At 37.0% G+C, this 26,995-nt stretch overlaps 2 long non-coding RNA genes across 3 annotated transcripts; one reads left to right on the top strand and one right to left on the bottom strand.

The window, feature by feature from the left end:
- The first annotated feature begins 1,758 nt into the window (after nt 1-1,758).
- Nucleotides 1,759-26,569, top strand: LOC148781655 (uncharacterized). 2 transcript variants are annotated; one of them, XR_016058172.1, is made up of 4 exons: nt 1,759-2,068; nt 20,044-20,172; nt 22,985-23,081; nt 25,998-26,569. It is a non-coding gene; the product is annotated as an uncharacterized LOC148781655 (long non-coding RNA). The 2 variants fall into 2 exon arrangements; XR_016058173.1 differs by lacking the exon at nt 22,985-23,081.
- On the bottom strand, nt 16,742-21,978 carry LOC148781656 (uncharacterized). Its single transcript, XR_016058174.1, has 2 exons — nt 21,682-21,978; nt 16,742-17,155 (listed from the first exon to the last, which is right to left on the bottom strand). It is a non-coding gene; the product is annotated as an uncharacterized LOC148781656 (long non-coding RNA).
- Nucleotides 26,570-26,995: the final 426 nt, after the last annotated feature.

Genomic DNA, 26,995 nt, shown 5'->3' with positions numbered 1-26,995 from the left:
ATTAACGAAGAAATTTTTTTTTTTTTTTTTGTTAGGGATCTATGCGATGGGAAAGCCTTCTATATTCTTTATGCAACATAGAAGTTCTATCCTCTTTTTATTCAACATTCTATTTTTTAATGGAGGTTTAAGATTGCCCCAATCACAATGTCACGTCTTTATACTATTTTATTTTTAATTTTTTTTCTATAAACTATTTTGACACCAAATTTTGGATGTCCATTGCATTAGTAAACTTGCACTAATGAAAAATATAAAAAAATATTTTTAATAAAATAAAATGATCAAAATATCCCTGAAAAATTTCAAAAGGCATTTTAATCATTATTTTTAACTAAAATTTATTTTTAATATTTTTTATTGGTGCACCCCAATGAGAAGATCACATATCAAAGTTCACATTCAGAAATATTGCATTAAAAAAATAAAAATAAAATACTTTGGGATGTTTGATCTAAGATCAAACGGGATGAGTGACTCTCTTGACAAAAAATGGACCGTTGGATGGTCGGGAGAGGATAGAACTTCTATATTGCAGGCAAACATAGAAAACTTTCCCTTATGTAATTGCCACTTTTCTTTAGTTCTGAAAACCAACCCAAGGTAATATAGAGATGGGATAAACATAAGGAAGAGTTTAAAAGATTGGGTAAAGCATGGGTTGAAAGAAATTATATATAGAGAGAATTTAGTTGTTCAAAAACGAATTTAAAAACAAATTGGTTTTTCAAAAGCCAATTTTTTTAAAAAAATTGTTTTTTGAAGTTGATTAGTCGATAGAGAGAGGGGAGGAAAGAGTGGTAGAAAAGAGAGAGAAAAATTTCCGTGATTGAAGAACAAAAAATTTAAAATTTAAAATTGAGTTGATTTCGGATTTTGAAAAATCGAAAATGGGTGGTTGTTTTTTTTGTTTTAAGAAAAAATGTTATGAAAAATAAAAAATAGACATATTAGTAATAACATAAACTAAAACGGAGATTTACATACTTCTCGTACATACATATTCGGTATAATTTCTATTATTATGGCTTTATTGAATAGTTTCTGTTATTACCATTGTCACATCCATTTTCGGTTGTTGAACAATTAAGTTCAAAGTATTTTCGGTTGTTCAACAATCGAAAATACACCAATTTCGATTATTGAATAACCCAAAAATGTTTCCTTTATCTTGTGGTGTATTTTGTCTACCTATGTGAAGTCATAGTTATCCGATAAAATCAAATAAGAATTTTGAGATTAGAAGATTAAGAGAAATCTTGTGGCGTATTCTCTTTCTACCTCTTTGAAATTATCCGATAAAATCGGAACAATTAGTTTGAGCCTCTAAATTTAGGAGTAATCTCAAGGATTCTGAACTGACCCAAAAAAAAGAGGATGGGTGAAGGGGTGAGAGAGTTTAAAAAAAAATTTATTTTTATCCATGTAATGTAGAGAGAGAAGTAGATAGAGAATATGCAGACTCATAAGAGAAAAAAATTTTAGTTTTTGAAAAATTAAAAATTTTAAAATTTTAGTTATTTAAAAATTGAAATTGACTCGATTTTTTGTCGTTGAACAATCGAAAATACTTTAAATTATAAAATAAATTTTTTTTTTTTTAAAATTTTAGTTTTGATACGAAAATAATGGATTAAGCGGTAATAACCGAAACTATTCTGTTGGGTCAAATAACGAAAACTATATATATATATATATATATATATATATATATATATATATATATATATATATATATATATATATATATATATATATATAATAATAATGGAGGGCGAGTAACTCGGCCGAGTCAGCTTATTGAGTTTAAGCTCAAAACTCAGTTAGGACTTGGATTGATGGTTTTCATTTCGATGATGGATAAATTTTTTTGCACTTGCTAGGGTTTTGATTTCTTTATGAAGAAGCAAGAAAAGAGATCAAGGTTTTGAGGTTTGAAATTGAAAAAAAAGCGCGTTAGGGTCACTTCTGTGCAAAGATGGTATTGATCTCTGCAGCCGGGGACTACATGACCCGGATGTTGCAGGACATTTCAGGCATGGAGGTTCTCATTCTCGATTCTCAAACGGTACTCTCTCTGTATAATCTTACATATGATTATTTTCTGTGTTTGAAAGTGGATATTTGCCTAAGTAGTGAATTTCGGTTTATAATACCTGGTACAGGGCTCCTGTTGCTGCTCAGCTTCTCATTTAGTTGTTTTTCTTTGTTTTACTTATATTCAAGGATGGGGAATTCTGTTGTTGGTGAATTTTCTCTCTAGATGTTCTTATGATTGATTTTTTTTTATATTTATTGTGTGTTGCAAATTGGGCCTCCCTTTAAATAACTTCAATGCAGTTTACACTGCCAGTTATAGGTCTCCCTGTGCTGCCCATTTCTTTTGTATTCTTCATTTGATTCATGGAATCCGATGGCGAATTTGGAATTTTGGTTTAGTTAAACACACACACTCTCTCTCTCTCTCTCTCTCTCTCTCGCTGTGAGTTTCCAGTGTCCGTTCGGGATCCTTCCTGATATACATAGCCAAATTGGTAGATTTTTTTTCCTGACCAGGTAAAAATGTTTGTTTAAGATGATATAACTCATCCCTGAACTATGATGGTTTTCTTTTACCCTTGGACTCAGTTCCAACCTTTTGATCTGAAATGTGATCGCAATTGAGGTTTATATGCAAGTGTGTGCAATCCTGCCTTGCTCATTCTGTATTGATGGGAATCATGATGGATCAGTGTAGGGATGATGGGGATTTTTGGTGTGCTTGACTCCTCTTACTTAGTAGTGCAATACTCCTCTTGGTTGTAATTTTGTTGTGCTTGGCTCTTATTTTGTAGTTGATTGGGGTTTCGTCCAGCACTTGGGCTTCTAAAAGCTGATGTAAAGTACTTTAGGGATGAAGACGGACTGGTCATGGAAGTGAAATTGTGAACTATGGGCTTCATAAAACACCCATTAAAACATTTAAAACAAGGGAGTATTCTGGACAGAATGGAAAGGACTGAGACAAATAAGGGGCACAAAATCCTTTCTTTTGCATCTATGTACAATTCTGGTGTCACTAGATTCTTTAGTTGAAGGATTCCTGACTTATGAACTATAAGTTGTGACACTTTGTAATTGTAGATTTGTGTCAAAAGTTAACATAATTCCTCAAAAGTTGTTTTTCTTCATTTGATTAATGCTCATCTCCACCTTGTTGGAGGGGATGCGGGAACTAAGTGGAGGTATGGGAAAAGCTTGGAGTGTGCGGGAGCCAAAGTATTTTTGGAGCATTTATTGACATATCTAAAATGTCCAAAATACTCGATAATAGGCCAAGTGTGTTTGGATCAAATTTTGACCTCATGTTGGACCTAGAGGGTAGTTTAGCTATTGAGGATAACTGGGAAGCATTTTCAGTCTCCGTTTTAGCCCCATTGTGATCCCCTCAAAGCAATTCATTTCCTATGACAAATTCTTGGTTTCCATCTAAAGTTGGCTTTAAATAGACTAACATGGGTTGTTTTGGGCTTATACTTGCCTTGAACTCATAGGCCACAGAGGTTGCCTATCCGTTATCAATGAGTACACCAACTCAACCTTTGTCCCGATTGGAGATCAAACTCCTGGGATGACCTTGTTATCCTCCTCTTATTTCCTCTTCAATTTCTTCTCTCTCCGTTTTAGTACATGTCTCTATTTATCTTCAGCTCTGATAAAATTTAGCATTTGCTTCTTCCTCTCTATAATGAATGAATGAAGGTTATATACATAACCCAAAAACAAAAAATGCAAAGAAAAGAAATCTAAGCTGATGAGTGGAAATAGTGGTTTCAAAAGTGATGAAGTTTATGACATTTTGATTCTTTTGTGAGATACCAAAAATCTGTCGTGGGTAGTCAATATATTGGTCATAAATTAGATTTTCCATCACTAAAGAGCCTTCTAACAACTAGAGAAGGGTTCTGTCTTGAGTAAATCATTGAGACAAAAACACTTAGGAGTGTGTCATTTTAACTTCTTAAGTTCAGTACTTAATCATGTTCATTTCATTCTCATATGTTATTCTTCTTGGTACGCCTTTCAAGTTAGGCAAATGGTGGTGTTTTTTTTTTGGGTTTACTCGTAGACTATTTTCTAGTTTATGATTTTTTTTTGTTGAGAAAATCTTAAGAGAACATTTGGCTTTTTTATACATGCTGAGTTTTTCATTGTAAATCTATGTATGCTTGGGGACGTTTGATTCTATTACTGGAACTAGATTTTCTATTAGTCTAAGCTCCCACCAAAATCTGTCCCATTTATTTTTGGTTTGTGAAAAGGACGATTGTGCTGACAAATTCAGTTTAAAAAAAACAAAAAAATAATAAGAGTCTTGTAGAAACAAAAAGCAATTCACGAAAACAAGAAAGAAGAAACAAACACAAAACCACAACGTAAAGATATACGTTGTTCGGCAATGTGCCTATGTCCATGGGAGATGAGAGCTTCTTTATTGGCAATGGATAATAGGGTCACAATAGCTCTCTTCCTCATGCCTCTCTGTTCTCTCTGATTATAAAGAGATCTGTATTTTTCCATTAACCCTAAAAAAACCCATCGCAACAATATATATCGAGTCCCAGATAGATGGTACAAATTACCGAAATACCCCATGTACAGATATATATCGAATCCCAGATATATCAAATCTCATGTACGGATATCCAAAATTTTCCTCGAGGGCTGCCGCCCCCCAACCCCTGTAGGGGCCGAGTCAATTGAGTCTACCTGACCAGACACTCCTTCGGCCCTTCAGCCCTTTGGGCTTTTAACGGCCCTCCGGAGTCGTCCTTTTGACTCCCCCTTGGCAGATCTATTTCTTCAGAATACAAGACATCAATCCTCAACAAGTCTAAAAAAGAAAAAGATCATGCTGACAAATTTTGACTAGATTGTTGAAGTTTGGCTACAATGCATATGGCTTACTTGAACTTGCAGTTCCTTGACTTATCTTCAAAGATTGATTTTGATCTGATACAATCCTCAGTGCAAGCATGAACATTTAGTGGATCTGTTGGACATTCAGATAAATGAGAACACCATCTTAGCACAATTAGTCACTGGATTTGTAATTCTACAAAGTGTATTATGCGCCAAAAGATCCAAATGGTGTAGGTCAGTGATTCTGAGATACTCATTGGCCATCATGTGTTGAGCAAACCCCAGATTTAAGAAAACCTTAGCTTTAGGCCATTAAACTGGCAGCCCTTAGGTTAAAAAAACCATTCAACCAAGCCAAGGTCTGGTCAAAACCTGAAGAGAGACAAGGAGGACGCATGACATAAATTCAGCCGATCCTGATACGGACGAGGCCTCAAAGCCTCGGGTTTGCCGGGCTAACTGGCCCGGCCAGGTATTTTTCTCATCATCGTTTCTTTCATTTTCTAGTTATTTTGTTAGATCTAGGTTTTAATTCTTATTTCATTCAATATTTCGTGCTTTTGGATTTCTCATCCCTCTTTTCCTTTATTGTTCAGTTATTTTGTTAGATCTAGGTTTTTATTCGTATTTCATTTAATATTTCGTGTTTTTCAAATCTATGCTAGTTCTGCCACTGATCTTAGAGTGGATCTACTCATTTCTGAGTAGATCTGGCCTCAGATCAGAATTTGATTGTTCCCACTCTCATCACACTTTTAAAAAAATCAGTTTGTGGTACGGATTTGAGGGATCTTCCTCTGACGATCTCTCCGATTTGCATCGTAAGCAGTTTGGTGCCCGTGGGGCATTTCAAGCTAGATCCGTGCCAAAAAAAAAAAAAAGTCCTAGATCTTCTTTGGTTTGAAAAAAAAAAAGAATCTCTTTCCATAGGAAAATCTCGTTTTACTTCTTTCTCATAACTTTTTTTTATTTTTTATTTTATTTTGTTCATTTATCTGCTTGTTAGCCAAATAACAAAAAGAAAATTTTGGGATTTTTAAAAGGCGCTTCGTTTCTGTTTTGGGAATGGGTTCATAGTATGCGCCACCATCACCATTGCCACTTTCATTGAATCTCTTTCTCTAGATTTATTTATTCGTTTATTTTTATTTTTTTATTTTTATTCGTGTGGATTTCTTTGTTGTGACATCCTCATCTTCTCTTTCCAAAAGAAATCCATGTTCTTAGTTGCTTATGATTTGGATGGATAAAGCCTGTGCCTTTTTTTTTATCTTGCTTTAGTGCTTACGATTTGGTTAGATTAGTTTTATTGTTGCTTTATGTTGTTTACAATTTGGTTAGATTAGCTTTGTTTGCATTCAAATTTCTTGCGTCTTGCTAAGATTTATTTTGTTAAAAGAAAAACAAAAAGAAAAATCCATCTTTCCGTTCTTTTGGAGTTGATCTGCGTAATTTGTTACCAATTTTAATCTTCTTTGATATTCACTAGATTTTGTTACCAATTTTAATCTTCTTTGATATTCATGGGATAGTTTTTCATATCAATAGTGCGTGACTTTAAGTTAAGTGGGAGGAGGTGTGTGAGTTGTTAAGAGGATTTTGGGGAATAGACAGCTACTATTCCCTTGAGAGGAGATTTAGGAGAAAAAAAAATATGTGGAAGGGAGATTAAGAGAAAATAGGGAGACGAAATAGGGAGAAAAGATAGTGAGAGGGAGAGAATTTTAGGGCGTGGAAAAAAAGATGTTTTTTTAAAGCCACTTGTTTTTCAAAAAAAAAAAAAATTAAGGCCATTGCGCTTTCAAAAAACCAATAAGGCCTTTTTCATTTTTTTTAAAAAAAAAATTTGCTTTGCAAGAAAAAAAAATAAAAAGTTGTTGGCTATTTTGTTTTCAAAAAAATAAAAAATAAAAATCCATTTATGAAAAAAGAAAATCCTAATCATCTTGCTTCAAAAGAAAAAAAAAAAAAAAAAAAACATTCCAATAGATTTTTTTTTTTTTATTCTTTTTGCAGATTCTTTTGTTTAAAAAATAGATTGGCTAATAAAAATTTCCTTTTGAGGCCTAAAAAAAAGGAAGCTTCTATTGTTATTAAAAATTACATTAAAAAAAAAGAAAAAAAAAGTTTTTATTTTATTTCATTAAAAAAAAAAGAGAAAGAGAATTTCATCTTCATAATAAAAAAAAAAAAAGAAATTTTTAGGCCACTTTGTTTTCAAAAAGAAAATAATCATATACTCTTCCTTTTTGAAATTTTTTTTTTTTCAAAAGTCCATCATTTTCCAAAAAAAAAGAAAAGAAATAATTTCCTAAAAAAAGAAGAAGATGCCGTCTTGCTCCCAAAAAAAAGAAAAAGGAAACCTTAACAAAAAAAAAAAAAAAAGAATTTTTAAGGCCTTTCTTTTTTAACAACCTAAAAATCTCTACAAAACAAAAAAGAGTAATTTTTGAAGGCCTATTTTGTTAAAAAAAAACAAAGTTAAAAATTCTCTTTTCAAGGTCACTTCATTTCTTAAAAAAAAAAAAAAAAACTTCAATAACAAAATTCATCTTTCCTCCTTCCCCTTTACAAATAAAAAAAGAAAAAAAAAGAAATCATATTTTCATTTGTTTGCTTGTAATTCATCATTTACCACTTCTCTCTGTTCATCAAAAAAAAAAAAAAAAAAAGAAGAAGAAGAAGAGAACTTTCGAGGGTCACTTGCACTCTCTCTCTAATTGTGCCTTGATCGAGTCACCCTCAACTTGGGGTGCGCGCAACTAGGCATGGGCTGTGCCCGATTCCACTTTTATTAACTGTATACCTTCTTAGGGATTGCTCACCCCTACACCTCAACTGTGCTCTCGGTCGGTTGAACTCCGACTCGAAGCACACATCACTTGGCACAATCTGTACCAAGTGCTCACATTCTTTCATCGTGTGTTTGCTTGTTTCCTTTTTTTTTTTTTTCATTTGTATGCTTCTTTACACTTCTTGCACACAACGAACCAGGGAAGTCCGAGAAACCAACAAAAATTTTCAAAAACCCCCAAAATCTTGTATTAACTGTCGTGAGGGAAACCTAGCCTTAAGAGCCGAGGCGGTTGGGATTCGCGTTACTTTAACAGTGAGCGCCCCTCCGTAATCCTTAGCCTCAAAGCAACTCCACACATAATAGGACCTGGCAAATTCTTTTAACAGGTGGCCAGCACCTACGTGGGGATTCACTCAGCCTAGCCACATTTCAATAGTTAGGAACCCACTCAAACCGAGCCTACCCATAGTTAGGGCAAAGTTTTCGAGTCCATTGTTTGCTTATCTGAGTAGATTAGTTTTAGATCTTGGTTTGGATCCACTTCTGGTTCGAGCTAAAACCTTTTGGGTCCAAGTCCAGGCTTGTGCCTGGTCTAGCCCAAATCTGAACCTAGGCCCCTTTTTGGTCTGAGCCAAGGCTCATGCCAAATCTCACCTAGACCTTAGTCCGGGTCCATACTCAGTCTAAATTTGAAACCTTCTGGGTCCAAGTCCAGGCTTTTGCCCAGCCTAGTCCAGGCTTGTGCCCAGCCTTGGTTCACACCTAAGTCCGAACCTTGGCCCCCTTTTGGTCCGAGCCAAGGCTTGTGCCTAATCCAACCTTGATCTAGTTTCGGTCAACAACCAATCTGATAGTTGAAACCCTCTAGGTTCAAGCTCAGGCTTGTGCTTAGCCTAGCCTAGGTCCGAACCTAGGCCCCCTCTTGGTCCGAGCCAAGACTTGTACCCATCTAGTCTAACTCTCAGTCTACGTCCTAGCTTAGATCTAAGTATAGAGTTGCCTCTAGAACTAGACTAGCTTCATCTTAGCTCAAGGTTCAAACTATCCATCGAGTCTAATAAGATCCATCCAGTTCGGTCCTAAATTATGTTTAGATTCAGAGTTGTCCCTAGACTTAGACTAGGTTCACCTTAGTTTAAGGTTGAAACCTAAGTCCATCAAGTCAAGACCCAGGTCTTTCTAGGTCTAGGACAAGGCTCACCCTTGGTCTAGGCCTCAGTTTAACCTGCATTCAGTCTAGATCTAGCTAGGTTTAAGTCTTAGTCCAACTAGGTCCAATTAGGTTAAAGTCAAAGCCTAATCTACGTCCATGCCCAAGCTAAGTCCAACCTTTCTAGTCTAGTACAAGTCTAGGAGTCATGACCCAGGGTCAAAGCAGAGCAAGATCCAACGCTATGGCTCCAGCTCAGCCTAGATTCAGAAAACGTAGTCAGTCTGAGAGGCATCATCACAGTGCTCCCTCACAGATTCATAACACTCGTGTCAGTGAGTCGAGTCTCGACCCATATGGAACAATACCTACCTGTCTAAGCCGCCTTCAGGGCCATCATTTGGGAGCCACGAGCCAACAGGTTGATAGGGTCCGTAATACCCTGAACAATCAAGGGATTAGGCCAGGGGCAATCCTCCAAGACATGGGGGTTAGCCTCAAATCCAGTTGGCACACTAAGAGTAAGGCCCCGACCCAGATCTCTAACTTAGCCAATCTCAGCCAGGTTAACCCCAATGTTCAATTAGTAGCCTAGCATTCCAGTCTTAGCAATCCGCCAGTTAGTGGGCAAGTGGGTTCACACACAACTAGGGAAAATCTACCCAAGCAACCCAACACCAATAAAGGTCAGGGTTTTGACCTAACTCAATATCAAGACAATCTTAAGGTGCATGCATTCTTTCAAGAATTGCTGAACAGAGGGTACACCATCCAGCGTAGTCAATCTAGACAAGTCAGGTCAGAAGCTGAAGTTATAGGCCACATCCAACATGTTGGCCCAAACCAATATAACCCTAGGGGTGTTAGCTTGCCAATCCAACCCACTACGGGCTAGGGATCTAGTTCTAGTCATCACTCGAGCCCAAGACTACCTAGAGGGTAGACTCCATCTGGCAGTAGTTATGGCCTTCCTTCACTCTTTCAGTCCAGTGCTGGGATAAGAGAATACCCTAACCCTAGGGATAGATCATCCGGTCAAGGTCAGGGGCAGGTAAACTTAACTGCCCTAGGTCAGAGGTCTAGTCATCATAGCAGCTCGAGTCGTCCATCCTAGTCAAGTGGCGATCCTATCCTGCAGGACTTCTTGTGCGGCCACGTAGTGCAAACTCCAAGTAATGGATCAACTCAGGCCCAGTTAAACTTAGGTGAGTCTATAGGCCGACAACTGGCACACCGAGTTCACCGCATTCCCCAAGCTCAATCCTTGGGGCAACCTGCTATATGGGCCCAGTGTTCAGTCTATACAAGCCACACACAGCAAATCTAGGTCCAACAAGCCATACAACTGAGCCAGGCCACTGTTATAACAACGACTCAATTCACCCACATGAAACACCTCCAAGACTCTTTAGAGAAAATGAGAATAGGGGATTTTTCAGCTCCTAAAGCTTTATGTACAAGAGACTCTAGGACACCTAGAAGATCTACCGGTCGGGTTTGTGATGCTACAATTCAGAAACAAGTTTTCTGGGAAAGATTACCCTAAGGCACACATCAATGCCTACCTATTAATAACCCATGCACTTCGAGACCTACCCAACCAGCTTAAGGTCATGTTCTCTCATAGTCTATCAGAAGAGCCCCTGATGTAGCACTGGAAATTCATGTAGGATAAACCTCAAGCAACTCCTGATGAAATGTTCAGGCAATTTTCTTCTCGTTATTGTGGGGGAAGATCAAGACCGTTGCCCTTGGTGAGTTAATACCCATCAAACAAAAGTCGAGAGAATCTCCCTCTGATTTTATAACAAGATTCAGAGAGGCTGCTATGCGAGTCGTCGAAACTCTTCTCCCTGAAGCCGCGAAGGTAGGCATGGTATTAGAGAATATTACTCTAGAATATGTCACCTTCTTCAGTAAGGCGGCATTCCCTTACTCATTTGACGTTATGCTCGAAAGAGTATCGCGATATGAGCGAGTCAAGGAAGATGAAGCTAGAGTCTCTAACAACCTAATGATAGTTGACCCTCCACAAGAAGGAGATGGGAATGAGGACATAATTAGTGAAGAACCCTCTCAAGGAGGAGAGTTGAACTCGATCGAGAAAAAAAACCCTTATGCAAACTATCCACGAGAAGAGACCAAAAATTACTCTACCACATGGAGGATGCAGACTTCCACACCAAGGGAATTCACTCCTATTGATGAGCCTATGACTAATGTTCTTACAAAGTTGCTTAAAGCAATGCTCATAGAATTACCTGCAGTAACTAGGATTCCTCCCTTCCATGGGGGAAATACATCGCAATGGTGTGATTGACATCAAAATTATGCCCACAACACGGAGGAATGTCGAGCTTTCAAGCATAGACTTCAGTACCCCATTGATAACGACACGATAAATGTAAGAAAGAAAGAGGTTGTTGGCAAAGAAGAACCAGAAACTCTAGATGTCTCGACAAACAATTCCAATGTCAACCTGATTAACTTAGAAGAATCACGAGCTGCACCCAAGACAGAAGAGCATCCACATGGCCTTGGAGCATAAGAAGAAATCAACTGGAAAATCTGGTAGATTAAGAACAAATCAAGCATAAGCTCACTCAGGAGTTAACGACTAAGGATCCTCAAGATCAAAGTAATGAGGATAACCTTAGCTCCAAGCCCATAACCCAAGAAAAGGCAAAAGAAAGGGTCATCACATGCGAAATTCCACTCCAAGATACAGTCTCAAAAGTGGTGCAAGAGGTTCCCATCATCGAGAATCAAACTGGGGTAGATGATCCCTTCAATCTGTACTTCCAAATTAACACAATATATGATTCACACATGTGTGACAATGAAGCAAACTCGCAAGATCTAGATGAACTCGAGCAGAAGCTCAATCAAGACTCTGAAGCTGTGGATTCTCAAACTCATGGTGACAAGAAAAACCTTCATTTCGGGACAATAACTCATGAGGTGGCAGATGAGCAAATTCTTTAAGGAGACCTATTGCCTCAAATATCAGAAAAAGTTGACCTTTTGAAAATTCTAAGAGGCCCACCTGGGCCATCTTCACAAGATTTCCTAGATGATCCACCCATCTGGGATGAGGAATTAAAAGTTGAGGACCAAATTGGGTCACCTCCTCAAGAGGAGAGATTTCTAGAGCTTAACTAGGGTAGGAGCACAACTTCGATAACCGGGGCACCCCCATATCAAAAAAGTTCTTCTCATGAAGAATAAGTTCCTAACGGAACAAAAATCTTGCGGGGGCAACCCCATCAAATTACTCAATAAGGGCAGTCTCTTCTCATGAAGAGAGCATAACAGGGGCATTTAATGAGATTCAGCCCCTATTTGTTAACTCCTAACATGCCATAAGGCCATCCAATATTAACTTAGTCACTCTTCTTGTGCGAGAGTCTCACCCAAGTTTGAGCACTGAGGAGGAGCCTACTACAGAGTTAACCTCCGAAAAGCAATTCAAATCTTCGAATGAAAGAGACAATCGAAAAGGAGTTGGGTGATCACTCACCTCTTGCAAAAAACCAAATGGGGTATTCACGCCTCAAACTTCAAAAGGCATTAACGCTTAATGAGTAAACATTAATTATCCCATTAACGTTGAAAACCTAATGAGCTTGTTTGTCCACGCAAAAGATTGAGGGATTAGGAAATTAAGAATGATTATTAGTCCCAAAATCAAGGTTCAAGTGGGGCAATTCAATGGATAAATCCAAGGGGAACTCGATGAACATTGTCAAACACATATTGGATGCCAACTTGGGGCAAGGGAAAGCAGAGGATAATCGATATTAGAACCTCCCTGCCACCTGGATAAGGGAAAGATGATCAAGTTCTTACACAGTCTAAAAGCGAAATGCAAAAAAAAAAAAGAACACCACTGACTCTTCTCCTTCTCCTTCGCCATCTTCTTAAAAAATAAAGAAAAAGTTTCGTTGGGCTGAACCCCATGTGTTGGAAAAAAAGACAACCGGGCTGAACACCTTAAAAGGACCTTGGGCGATGAAAAATAAATCTATTGGGCTTAAAATCCGAAAGGAACCCCAAGTGTTGGAAAAAGGCTACATGGCTAAACACTCGAAAGGGACCCCGAGGCGATGAAAATGAAGAAGTTCTCTCCTTTCCTTCTATTCTCCAAAGTCTTTTCTCTCTAACATCTTCTCTTCCTTCTTCTTGAGTCAGAATGGTGTCAAAACAAAAATCTATGAGCATTAGCCTGATGGAACATTGTCAAGGACCTCGATCATCTGGACTTTGAAAGGTGAATGGTGGAGGAACGAAATCGAAAGTCCAAAGCGACTCTGAACACCCAGGGGCAGTATCCTGTGTTTTTCAAGACTCTGTTTTGCTTGAAAACTCTAGAGAACTCTCATTTGAATTGAAATACAAGAGCTGAGGTTTGGATATAAAGAAATACTTGATGATTCCTCTCCCTAAAGATTCAAGCAAGGACCTAACATGCTCATATAGGGTCCACCAAAGGGGTCGCAAGTGCTTAAACTGTAAGACCCACATTATAAAAAAAAAATCTTGAAAATTTCATTTCGAAACTTTTCTTTTTAAAAATACACGCACGAGTCTAAACTTCCAACCACATTTCAGTTCAAAATGTCTAGCCCCGTATGACATGAAAGGTTGGGTGAATCCATCTAAACCTGTATGACATTAAAGGTCGTGTGTATTCAGAAAACGTCTAGCCCCAATATTTAAAAAAACGATCCGCCTGGTGCCTAGGTGGCCTGGACAAAAAATCTGCACGCCTAGACCCAAGCGGCCCTACATGGGCGGATGTACCGGGGCGGGTGCTTAGGGCGCTAAGGCCCTTTTCATTTTTTTAAATCTCCCGAAAGGGCAAAGGGGGTCCATTTGACCCCCAAAGTTGTATAAAAACGTTATGGGGTTTATTTTTAACCCCCACTGTGAAAAAAAAAAAGAAAAAAAAACCTCAATATATGAAAACCCCCAAAGCGAAAAAAACTACAGGGCGCCTGAGCTCTGGGTGTCAGCTTAGGCGTTAGGCGCTAGGCTGGCTGCCTCAGGGACTGCCTGGCGTTTTTTGAAACCTTGAGCCCTGTATGATGTAAAAGGTCAGGTGTATTCAAAAAACGTCTAGCCCCGTATGACGTAAAAGGTTGGGTGTAACCGTTTAATCTCGTATGATGTAAAAGGTCAGAAAATGTCTAGCCCCATATGCCATAAAATGTTGGGTGTATCTATCTAGCCTCGTATGACGTAAAGGGTCGGGTGTATCTATCCATCGTTGCATGATGTTAAACTGCTTAGAGGGCTCTATAATTGTAGGAGCTAAAACTGCTAACTAAAAATTTGTTTTTCAAAATATCTTTCTCATTTCAAAATTTTCATTATATGTCTTGTGTTTTCGAAAAGCTTTAATTTCTTTGTTAAAATCGTGACTTGTCCAAAGCTCCGAGTTCTATTTCAAAATTCTCCCATTGTTTTCAAAATTTCTAAAGAGACTTTTAAAAACGAAGGAGCTTGGTCATCCGTATATGATGATTATCGCGTTGCCGCCTTATCTCTCTCTTTAGAATTGACCAGGCAAACTTTTTCCTAAACAAGTAAAACCTATAAAAGACCTTAGGAAACCCTAAGGGAATAAAAAAAAAATGCCAAGTTTAAGAATTTGAAATTGTGAAAACCCATAAAATTAAGTGGCATGGCCAGAAAATCGAATTCAAGTTTCAAACTTGTATAACTCACTGCATCTCAAGTCCAAAACCCTAGGATGAAAATGCCCACCGATGAGCTTGGAGGGATAGTTGGTTGGCCCTTTGACCACGAAACGTCAGGATGATATTTAAAATGTCTGTAGTATCTTTGCTACTCACCTGCCCTTTGAAGGACAGGGAGCGCCAAAGAGTGTTTACTTCTTTGCCACTCAAATGTTCCTCGAAGGACAGGGAGTGCCAAAGAGGGGCAACTATAGACACCCCATTTTTAAAACTGGCAAATTCTGTGATACTCTTGAACCCTTAGGACCATACTATTCCAGAAAACCCCAAACCATAGACCATCATAGTTTGTGATCCCTATCCTGTGATCCAAAATATTGCATGACTACTGTTTTAATAATAAATCAAGTAAAAATAGCAAAACAACTTATTTTTACTTGTTTTTTGGTAGGCAATATCACAAAAATGCATGAATCACCCCAAAATCAGAAGCTGCTAATTTTTGTCAGATTTGGGCTCCCTTTGACCCCCAAAATGGAAATTTGGCTGGCAAATCTGCTTGAAATTGGTATATATCCACTATGATATGATTTGGCCTTTATATAAGCACATTTTGTGACCTATTTAGGGTTGGACTTTGTGAACCCGTAGACCAGGAAATTTGAGAGATAGAGAGGGTGGGACTTTGTGAACCCATAGGCCAGGAAATCTAAGAGATAAAGAGAGCCTAGAGAGAAGACCTATAAGCAAACCCTAGATTTAAGAAAACCTTAGCTTTAGGCCATTAAACCGGCAGCCCTTAGGTTAAAAAAACCATCCAACCAAGTCAAGGCCTGGACAAAACATGAAGAGAGACAAAGAGGATCCACGACATAAACTTAGCCAGTCCTGATACTAGGGAGGCCTCGAAGCCTCGAGTTTGTCGGGCCAATTGGCCCGATTAGCTATTTTTCTCATCATCTTTTCTTTCATTTTCCAGTTATTTTGTTATATCTAGGTTTTTATTCTTATTTCATTCAATATTTCATGCTTTTGGATTTCTTATCCTCTTTTCCTTTATTTTCAGTTATTTCGTTAAATCTAGGTTTTTATTCGTATTTCATTCAATATTTCGTGTTTTTCGGATCTATACTTGCTCTGCCACTGATCTGAGAGCTGATCTACTCATTTCTGAGTAGATCTGGCCTCAGATCAGAATTTGATTGTCCCCACTCTCTATCACACTTTTAAAAATCAGTTTGTCGTACGGATCTGAGGGATCTTCCTCTAAAGATCTCTCCGATTTGCATTGTAAACAAATTTATATGGGAACCGTGACCTCTTAATATTGCTCGAAACATGGCTCGTGGGCTTAAGGTACATCATTGAAATTGCTTTTTTGACCCAATACTTGAAATCCAGTACATGGTCAAAATGTTTCTTGACCTAATTACATAGAAAAAGTAAAAAAGTAATCGTCATAATGGAGGGGTGGCCTGTTTTCAGGGTGTGGAGAATGTTTACACTCAACACCAGCCTCTTCTTTTTTAAACTATGGAGAATATTACAAAGGGACGTCTCAGAGTTGTTGAATATCCCTTTGTTGGAAACCATGGTCAGCAGGGTAGGTAGGAGCATAAGATGCTAATGCACATATGAGAGAGAGAGAGAGAGAGAGAGAGAGAGAGAGGGATCCTAGTTAACACCATCAAGTGATTGATGTATGACATTGAAGGTGAATCTGAACCAAGACTTGCGTCATTTCATATTATGTTGGTTCCTGCTCTCTCTCTCTCCCCCCCCCCCCCCCCCCCCCCCCACAATCACCATCCATTCATCAATTGGATTGAATTAGATTGGGGTCTACTGTACGTCTGTACATTAGAACCTGATTCTGACTTTTACCTAATCATTTCTTAAAAAGATAAAAACCAAAACTTATGGGTCTTCTAAAAGTTTATCTTATGATCAAATATTTGGCAGTGGTTTAAAAAGCGCTAGGCGGGTCCTAGGCGGCTTGGGGGGTCCAGGCCGCCCAGTGCCTAATCGGGCACCCAAAACCTGGGCGGCCTAGTTGAATCCAAAAAGGATTCTGCAGTTATGTCAGTATCAGTTATATTTATGGCAGTACATAATTCAAATTATACTACATATTAGCATTTAGCACACACTCCATAAGCATAACCATAATCCATAAGTCGGTTCATACTCTATATCCAATTAAAACTTAAAATTTTCCAACCAACCAAATTATCAAACCAAGTTACCAAATAGTATCAAACCAGTACTGCAGTACACCGCCATGAGGAAGAAAACAAAATTGAATTATGAAACAATGAAAGTAATACTTGAAGACTCAAAAGAATCTTCAATAGTTCAATACTTCAATCAAAGTTCAAACTTCAAAGTTTAATAATTATTCAACATTCATCATTCATTCATCATCAGAAAATCTTGGGTCAGTTGCATTGGCATCATATTCATCAGAGTCGACAGAGTCGTCACCTTCCTCGACATAGTGGTCGTCGTCGTCCTCCTCCGTCTCTTTTGAATCAGCCTCTTCTTCATCCACCCTTGTTCTCTGTGCAGAAGATCTAGCAGCCCTAGGAGGGTCAGCTGATGTTCCTGAAGCATCCATGAACATGTCCCATGTCAATCCTTCATACCTCTCGACCTCATCATCATTAACTAACCACTCCATAGCATAATCCATATTTTTTGATCTGATAGGGTCTCTCTCATCTCTCTTAGCAAACGTGTCTTTCAAGAATCGATTGTACTTGACATAGACTAGGTCATTGAGTCTCTTTGATTTAAGCCTGTTCTTTTTTTTGTATGATTTTAACAAAATCAAATGAAACTAATTAAAATCTAATATCTATGGTTCATGTATTATTTATAAAATTATACAAATTACCCTTAGTTACGGTCTTATCCCTTCAAACGTACTCCAATTGCGCTCACAACTGGATGAAGAAGTGGTTAGGTTTAAGATCCGAATGGCCAACTTTTGTAAATTTGGAGAACTACACCCATGTTGGCTCCACCAATGGGCCGCAAAGATATAGAAAAAAATCATAAACAAATAATAGAACTACTTGAATACCTGAACTTGATGAACTTAAGAATATTAAATACCTGGATTAATTTTGGTCCTTTGCCTCATCGCCATTGGACTCTCAAAAGACTTTAATGAGCACTTGTAATTTATCAGCTCATTAGTGTATATAATATCCTGCATATCAGGATCAGGGACTAACACATCTACACACTCATTAAATCCATTCATAATTGTGTCATTTGTTTGTATATCCTTGTCAATATAAAAAAAAGCTGGGTTCAAATAATAACCAGCTGCATGCAATCGCTGATGTAGCTGCCTATCCCACTTCTCATCTATAATCTCCCAAACAGGCTTGTAGCGGGTTTCGTCATCATTTAAATTTTGGGCTATCTCTCTTTTGCATTTCTCCATAGCATCATACATGTAGCCCATAGAAGGCTTGTCACTATCAACCATGCGAAGGACTTTGATAAGAGGAAAAAATACCTTAAGAGCGCCCTTCACCCCTCGTCGAAAAGCCTTAGAAAGGATAATATCTCTCATCTTCTTCCCAACTTGATCCTTGGACCACTTGCATGCTCTCCAGTCATCCGAAGTAAACATTTGCCTCAACTGCACTCTCCTCGAATGTATGCTATCTAGGCATAAGTACCAGGTCGCAAATCTCGTGACCTTAGGCCTCACAATCTATTTTTTCTTTGTAAAGGTACGCATCATGCTGAGGGTGAGATGATGGCTATAAATGAAATTTGTAACTAACTTGGCTTTCTTCACTGCACCTGATATCTTGGTTAAACTGCCAAGAACCTCAAACATGAAGTTTATACAATGTGCTGCACATGGTGTCTAAAAGATTCTAGGATAAGCTATGCGCAACAAATTAGATGCAGCAAACATTAGGAGCAGTATTGTCTGTGACAACTTGTACAACAAGATGCTCCCCAAACTCCTTGATTCCCTTCTCTATCACTTGAAATATGTAATGGGCATCATGGATATGATCAGAGGCATCAATAGGCTTAAAAAAAACAGTCCTTACATGATAATTCACAAGCAAATTCATCTGACTTCTTCTCTTCCTGGCACTCCAAGCATCAGTCATAATAGAAACCCCATACTGAGCCCATGCATCCTTCTTAAGTTCTACAACTTCCTTCGTGACACTGACTACATTTTTTAAAAAAGGCTCTGAAAGCTCATATGGAGTTGGGGGTTATATCCCAAGGCCAAATTGCCTCTACCGCAGCATAGAAGTTGCTTAAGCGAGCGGTATTGAAAGGAATGCCCGCCTCATAAAACCATGTAGCAAGATAATACAAAGCTCTATCTCTCTCTTCCTTCTTGATTCTATTTTCAATAGTGGTTTGCTTCTTTGTTTTCTCTCTTGCAACCTCAGGGTCAGGCTGAGGTAAAAAACTATCCATAGGGCCTCTAACTTGAAGCTTCTTAGTCCCAGAACCAAAAGCAATTACAACTCCCTTTCCCTTCCCCTTAATAATGGATTGTTCAACCTCTTGACATCCCTCCCCAATCCTTTCCTCATCACTATTATCATCATCATCATAATTGACCCGAACCCTAGACCTAATCTCTGCTATAGAGGCAAATCTCTCATCTTTTTTCATTTTTACCATGTTCAAAAAATTGTTTATTTCCTCTTTAACAGCATCATGAGTCTTTTTACATGGGGCAACATCCCCCTGATACTGGCAGGATGTTTCTTGAACCGGTTTATGTCCCATTTTGTATTCTTTTCACAAAACTTGCATCTTATGCAATTTTTATCATTAGGATTTGGGTTATAGCCGTATTCCAATCGAGATCACCATTCCTATTAGATCCCGAAGAAGACATTTCAAAAATAAGGCAATTTACTGAAGTAATAAAAAAAGCACTTATTTTGAGTTTGATTGCTCAATATTTAAACGTTCACCTCAAAGATGCTTCTAAATACTCAAAATCTTCTAAAAAAAAACCTAATAACTCTGCAAAACATCAAAAAGTAAATCTAAGATCAATGGGTGATGTTTTGATCAATTTTTGTTAATTTTGAGAAACTCTTCGATCCTAAAAAATTCACCAAAAATTAGTTTTTAGGGGGGCTTTCTCTATCTAAAATTGGCTCCAATAAGTTTTAGGTTTCTAATGAACTTAAAACACTAATTGTTGGTACCAAAAACAAAAACCAAAACCAAAATTGCCCTTACCAAAACTTATTTCCGCCCCTGGAGAGGCGCAGGCCGCCCAGGGCTGGGCGCCTAGTCTTGGGCGATGCGCCCGCGCCCAGGCCTTTCGGACAGCCTAGGCGGCCGCCTAGGCACTGGGTGGTCCGCTTTTTGAATCACTGATATTTGGTTTCTTTTTAATGTGCCAAACGGACGTGATATGGAGGAGCGAATGGAGGGAGTTAGTTTCCATTAGACATCTGATCTAGTGCATATTCTTGCAGGCATCAGGAGGTAGTTATCTTTATTGTTGGAGGGACAACATATGAAGAAGCACGCACGATGGCATTGCAAAATGTGAGCAACTTGGGGACACGTTTTATCCTTGGTGGTTCTGTTCTGAATTCGAAGAGGTATATTTACTAACCTTTTTAGTATCATAATTTCGTTTGTTTTTCTGATTCATTATTTTAATTAAATGGTCTTGGGATCACATGGAGTCTGAGAACTTTATATTTCTTTTATCCTCCTCTTTATTTGCTTTTTCTTGAATTTAAATATGTAACACTATCATCTTTTTCTTATGGGTTCTTGATTATAATTATCTTGTATTAGCAACCATAACTTGAAAATGATCAAACCTTGTCCATACACAGAGAAATAGGTTGCTTATGATATCCAAACCTGGGCTGAGGTTACAAATTTTTCAAACTGTCAAAATTATGAGAATGTTAACAATAAAGAAATATGAAAAATTTATATTCTCAAAGGCATGGGTCATGCAAATTTTTAATGCCACAGTTTCCTTTTAAAAAATTTCATGAGACATTGTCATTACTGAAGTAGATTTCAATTTTTGGTTTCATCTCCAACCTAACAAAATGTCAGCATACTGACATACCAGGCTCTCTCACTTTCTCTCAACTAAGATTCTTCTTTATTTACCTGAGCTGTTACTTTGAAAAACAAGATATTTCAGAGTCATTTTCAAGTAGGGGAATTTAGGTTAAACAAAATATTTCAGTCATTTTCAAGTAGGGGAATTTGGGTTTTGTGGCACATACTTTGTTTAGGCTGGCTGGTATTTCTATCTTTTATTGGTGGGGAACCTGTGATTTGATGATGGACGTTCCGTTGCGGCCCCTACTACCATAACTGCCAAGTCAAGAGCTTGAATGTTTATTTCTAGCAGATCCCTTCCAATAGAAAAGATCTAGGAAATTGAAATGATTTTACTTACAAACATTGTTGAATCCCACACACTGTTTGTTTCTTATTTCATTTGCCGTTAACTTTTTTCTTGTGGACTACATTTGGTTTTTTTATGACAAATTTGTTTCTCAATCTCTTGGTTTTGATGCAATCATGGACACGTCAGTAAAAAGGGGAACTAAAAAATAGTATATTTACGATTTTGAACAATGAAAAAGGAAGATAATATTCTTATTTCTGTCATTTAAGTTTCTATGTAATTTAATGATTTGATTTGGTCATTTTATTATCTATGATTAGTTTATATAACAGCTGTCTCTGAAATAGGTGTGGTCTTCGTTTAGGTTTGGTACTGCGTCCAAAGCATGAGGACGCTTTAAAGGTGCACCTTTTAGTGGTTCGGATTGAACCATGCTCATCCTAGGGCTAATAATGAATGTCGTTTTTTTTTTTTAATTTTTTATTTAAAAATGTATCAATCTGAAATTTTGGTTTTAGGTTCATTTTTATAAGATTGAATAAAATTAATAAAAAACAATATTTTGAATAAAAAATGTTGACCACAATAAATTTAGGGGTATTTTACTATTTTTTATTTAAAATATTTTTTAATCATTGTTATTTAGTTCACCTGCACTCCAAAACTCAGCTAAGTATATTATTTAAATAAAAAATAAAAAATAAAATAGAATCATAGCTCAATAGCATACCTCGAGAAAGATGAAAACACATGCTCATCCGTCTTCTTTGACTCTCGGCACGTTTTTAGGGCATAGATGGTTGTGGTTGCGCCTTTTTTAGGGCACGTAACCAATAGAGGAGTGAGTGAGAGAGAGAACCAGAGATGGTTCTGGTTGCTAGCGAGCGGCTGAGTGCGACGAGAGGGGTGGCTGAGTGCTCTAAGACTGTTTTTAGGGCAAAATGTCATCGGGGGAATTTTTGAAGTTCCGACCTTTTGGTTGGAACCGTTTTTGCACACAAAGCTGTGAACATGAATAGTAATAGGTAAGTTTTTTATTCACCTTACTGTTTTTTATCAAACAAACAGTAATGGGTAAGTTCTAACTTCTAGAAAGCATTCCGGTTATCAAACATGCCTTTTTATAATCATTCTGTTGCTGGAATTCAATTTATTATGAGAATGCTTTCTATGTGCCATTAATGTTAACATTTTCAAAAAAAAGAAAAAGCTTTTTTTGTACCACTAGGCATAGGGAATTTATAGATGGAATTTTTCCTAGTTGTTAGATCCGAATGAATGGCTAGGATACCTTCACCCCATAATGTCACAAGTGAGCCTTGTTGACTGCTTGATCTAGATCTAATAGTTCAGAGTATTTTATTTTTAATAGTTTTTACACAAATCAAATGCTGCTTGATCTGGATCTAATAGTTCAGAGTATTTTATTTTTAATAGTTTTTACACAAATCAAATGAATATGAAATTTAGTGTTTATATTTATCTCAATAGGGTGCATCTAAAAAAAATATTTAAAAATATTTTCATGAAAATGAAATGGCCAAACTGCCTTTGAAACTTTTAGGGGTATTTTGTTCATCTTATTTTTTGAAAAAACAATTGTAATATTTTTTGTAGGTGTGAGCTTATGAGAAGATTGGACGATCCAAATTTTGTGTCAATATGATTTCTATGAAAAAACTTTAAAATAAAATAGTGTTTAAGCGTGGCATTGTGATTGAGGCCATCTCATCCGTCCATCCAGATTGGACAGCTGGGAGGGGTAGCGTATATAAATTCCATATAACCCCTATTTATTATTGTCTTTCTTTATTTTGCTGGGAGAATAGTTCCGCGGGATATGGATCTTGAATATAGTTTTGTTAGCTTGTGGTTGCCTTTGATACATTGGTTTAGATTGTTCATTTTCCATTGTCTTTTTCCTTGCCCTTTATTTATTTCTCATTTTTGAGATTTTGTTTGTCTTGGGGCCCAATGTTTAGCAGCGTGGGCACTATAAATGCTCCATTAATTTTCATTTGGTGATATTTTAGAACCTCTTGGATGTTTCCACTTCTCTTATGGCAAAACTTCCAGTCTCTCCTTATTGGGTGCAGTTGGCATACGGACGCCACCTCCGTAGGTGTAGAGGTAAGGTGCCCTTCAAATTTTATTATGGTATATAATTTTGATATAAAATGTTATTAGGATCATCTCAAAATCTATTTTTATATCTAATTATAAAATTTTAATTTAAAAAATGGTTAAAATCAAGTAGATCTATAAACATATGAAAATCTTGAAAATGGATGATGTAGTAATATATTGTAAAATGCACTATTTCTGAGATTTAAAATCTTTTTATTTTTCATAGTCTTACATCTCGATGTCGAGATGATCAATCAAAGGGTTTTTCAACATTGAAACTACATTTTCCGATGGATTTTTGAGGGGCATCCTTGCATCCTTATATAAACCTTTTCCCTCCTTAAATGCTACGTTCTATTTTTCACCCATGTCGGTCTTTCATGCAGTGACTAATTTGTTTGTTATCCAAAAAGTAAAAACTCCCCCCTATTTAAGTAAGGGGGCAGTTGGCATTCAATGCATCCATAGCGGTAGAGGTAAGGTGAACCTTCAAATTTTATCATTGTATATAATTTTGATATAAAATGTTCTTAGGATTATCTCAAAATCTATTTTTATATCTAATTGTAAAATTTTAAATTTCAAAAATGGTTAAAATCAAGTGGATCTATAAACATATGAAAATCTTGAAAATGGTCAGTGTAGATAATATGTTGTAAAATGCACTATTTCTGAGACTTAAATATTTTATTTTTCATGGTCATACATCTTGATGTCGAGATGATCAATCAAAGGGTTTTTCAACATTAAAACTATCGATTTTTGAGCTGCATCCATAGTTCTACATTATAAGGTTGCATCCTCGTATAAACTTTTTCCTTTAAGTAAATGCTTGTTTACACCTAGACTATCCGAATGTGGGTCTTCTTGTATGGTGACAATCTCTTTCAATCCTGTCCATTCATTTGAGGGAACAAAAATAACAAAACCAAGGGACAAGTCTGGTGAACCTTTTGTTGGTCACAAGTTACTATTGTAGAGTAAGGGTGGCCCTGGACAGGCCCAAGCCTGGCCCTGGCTCTAATAGGGTCGGGCTGGGCCCAAAACAAATGAAGCAAGATAAAAGAAAAATAATATAGAAAACAGGTGGTTTCTATAAGTTGCAACCTTAAACAATCCAGCCTCCAAATTTTATCATATAATGTAATTTTGGTGTGAAATTTTTTTAGAATTATCTAAAAATCTATCTAATTATAAAATTTTAAATTTAAAAAATGGTTAAAATCAAGTAGATCTATCAACATATGAAAATCTTGGAAATGGGCGGTCTAGATAATGTGTTGCAAGATGCATTATTTTTTGGGACTCAATCTTCTTTTTTTTTTTCATATTCATATATCTCGATGTCGAGATGATCAATTAGAGGTTTTTTCAATATTAAAACAACCTTTTTATGATGAATTTTTGAGGTGCATCGTTAATTCTACATATTAGGGTTGCAATCTTTCATAAACTTTTTCCATTAAAAAAAAAAAAAGAGGGCACCCGGGCTGGCACTGGCCCTAGCCCTAGCCCAGCCCTCGCTCCACAGTTTGTGGCCATGCCCTCCCTTTTTTTTTTTTTTAAGGGCCATGCCGACCGGCCCATTGCAAGCCCTAAGGTAGAGTTTCACATTGTCCTTCCTCTTTCTAAACGCCACTGGCAAAATTTGCAACTCAATTTCCCAATTTTCCAATAAATCCCCACTCATGCAACTGTTATTGTTGTCTTTTTCTTTTTAATTGTCTGTTTTAATTCTCAGCTGTTATTGTTGTCTTTTTCTTTTTAATTATATTTTTTAATTCTCAGCACCCCATTACTTACTTAAGGGTGCGGTTTGTATAGAGCCCAGGCTCTAAACGATCAAAGTATATCTCACCTTCAAATAGAATCGAGAAATGCGGTTTCAATATTGGAAGTCATTGGGATAGCTTTAAAATATATTTTTATCTTTAATTATAAAATTTAGAAGTTTAAAAAATAGTGTATCAAGCAGATCTATGAAAATTTGAAAATTGACGTTAAAAAATGCGTTACAAGATGCACTATTTCCAAAATTTGAAATCTTTTTTTTTTCTTTTCTCATGTCCATGCATTTTGATGTCGAGAAGATCAATTTGAGGATATTTGGGCATCAAAACAACCTCTTCTAGTTAGGGATAGCAACGGCTTGGGTCCGGATGGTCTCGGACCCAGACCCGAATGTAAATTTAGACCTGGACCTGACCCATCGGGTCCAAAAGTTGGACCTAGACCCATATTTGTTAGGTCCCGGATCTGGTCGGGTCCATCCCCACCTTCACTATGAGCTTCTTTTTTTTTTTTTAGCTCTTTCTTTACCATCATATACCGACCTTCACTATGAGCTTCTTTTTTTTTTTTGCTCTTTCTTTACCATCATATACCGAAATTATTGGCAACAAGTTCACAACCCGCCACTAGATTTCAAGTCGTCTTATTTGTTGTTTAATGATTGAAGATGATTTTGAATTCTTATTGTATACTATCCATAATACACCAAAACGAATAGGACTTGAAGTATTTTATCGCCAACAGTTTATTGGTACGAGTCAAGTCCAATTGAACCCGAACCCAAACTCAAATAGTATTCGGGTCTAAGTGTTGGACCCAATCCGGACACACCGGGTCCAAATGTTGAACCTATACCTGGACCCCTTCAGGTATACCAGGGTCCCAGGCAATGTTCTGGGTCCATTGCCACCCTGAAATTTTTTAGGTGGGCTCTAATTTGATTGTTCAGACTTTTTCCATTAGTTAAAGATCCGTGCGAAATTTACCCTGTACTTTTTATATTCATTTTCTCCAGAAGCAATAGCTTACTCTGAAATTGAGCCAAAGTAAGGAGCACTGATTTTCATCGGAAATTTCGGCTTCTTGTTGATTTGGCTTTTGTGGTGGCCCATTAAATTGGATGTGCAGGTTTCTAAGAGACCTGGAAAAGGCAAACAGAATCGCTCGCTCGACCGTCGTTACTCTTCGACAGCGAAAGCAAATGAATCACAGCTCTAGAGAGAGAAAGAGACAGGGAAAAAATGGTACAGAGAGAAAGTGGTTAGATGCAGACTAGAGAGAGAAAAGAGGCTCTCCTGTTTCCAATTTGCCGTTTGTAGTGCCTGGTCAAATCATCCCCTCCTGTAACAAAACCCCTGGAAATGGAATGTCGTCAGAGACACTCTCTCTCATCGAAATCGCATTGGTAAACGAGCCTCTTACTTTGATCCCATTTCCGGCGTACTCTGTTCTCATCACAAGTTTCGCCGCATTGAATTATTATATTTGTTAATGGAAATAAAAATGGGCTTCTCTCTCTGATCTCACTGTCGCTCCTTTATTGGACATTGTGTAAAGGCAGAGCTCTTTATCTGCAGCAAGTTCGTACTTTGGGATTCTTTTTTTTTTTTTGGAAAAAAGTTTCGATAAGGTGTGAGCCTTGTGGAAAAAAACAAACTAGAGCATGCTTTGGGAATGGAAAATTTATATTATCTCTCTAACATCAGTTTAGATAATATGTTATATATTATTTTTAGGATTTTAAATTTTTTTTGACAACCATGGCCAAGGTTGAGATGATCATTGAAAGGTTTTTCTCAGGTTAGAACTGTAATTTTTTTTTTACGAGTTTTAAGGTGAGGTTTTATTTATTTAGGACTGTAGCTCTATCAATTAATATATATATATATTACTATACTTTGGTCTGTCGGGGTACTTGACGGTCGAGATAATGTGTTATAATATACATATTATAATGTGTTATAATATGCAATTTTTTATGAGTTTTTCAGGTGAGTCCAGCCTATCAAAACATTTTTTTTTTTTACTATTGTTTGGTCTCTCATGGTACTTGACAATCTAGATAATGTCTTATAATATACATTATTTTAAGGATTTGAATTTTAATTAAATTTTTGTTTACAACT

The sequence above is a fragment of the Amborella trichopoda genome, chromosome 6 (genome assembly GCF_054954075.1).
Source record: "Amborella trichopoda isolate Santa Cruz 75 chromosome 6, AtrichopodaSantaCruz75HAP2 v2.0, whole genome shotgun sequence".
Classification (NCBI taxonomy): Eukaryota; Viridiplantae; Streptophyta; class Magnoliopsida; order Amborellales; family Amborellaceae; genus Amborella; species Amborella trichopoda.
Note: the sequence above shows the minus strand (reverse complement) of the source record. Positions and strands in the feature narration are given on the sequence as shown.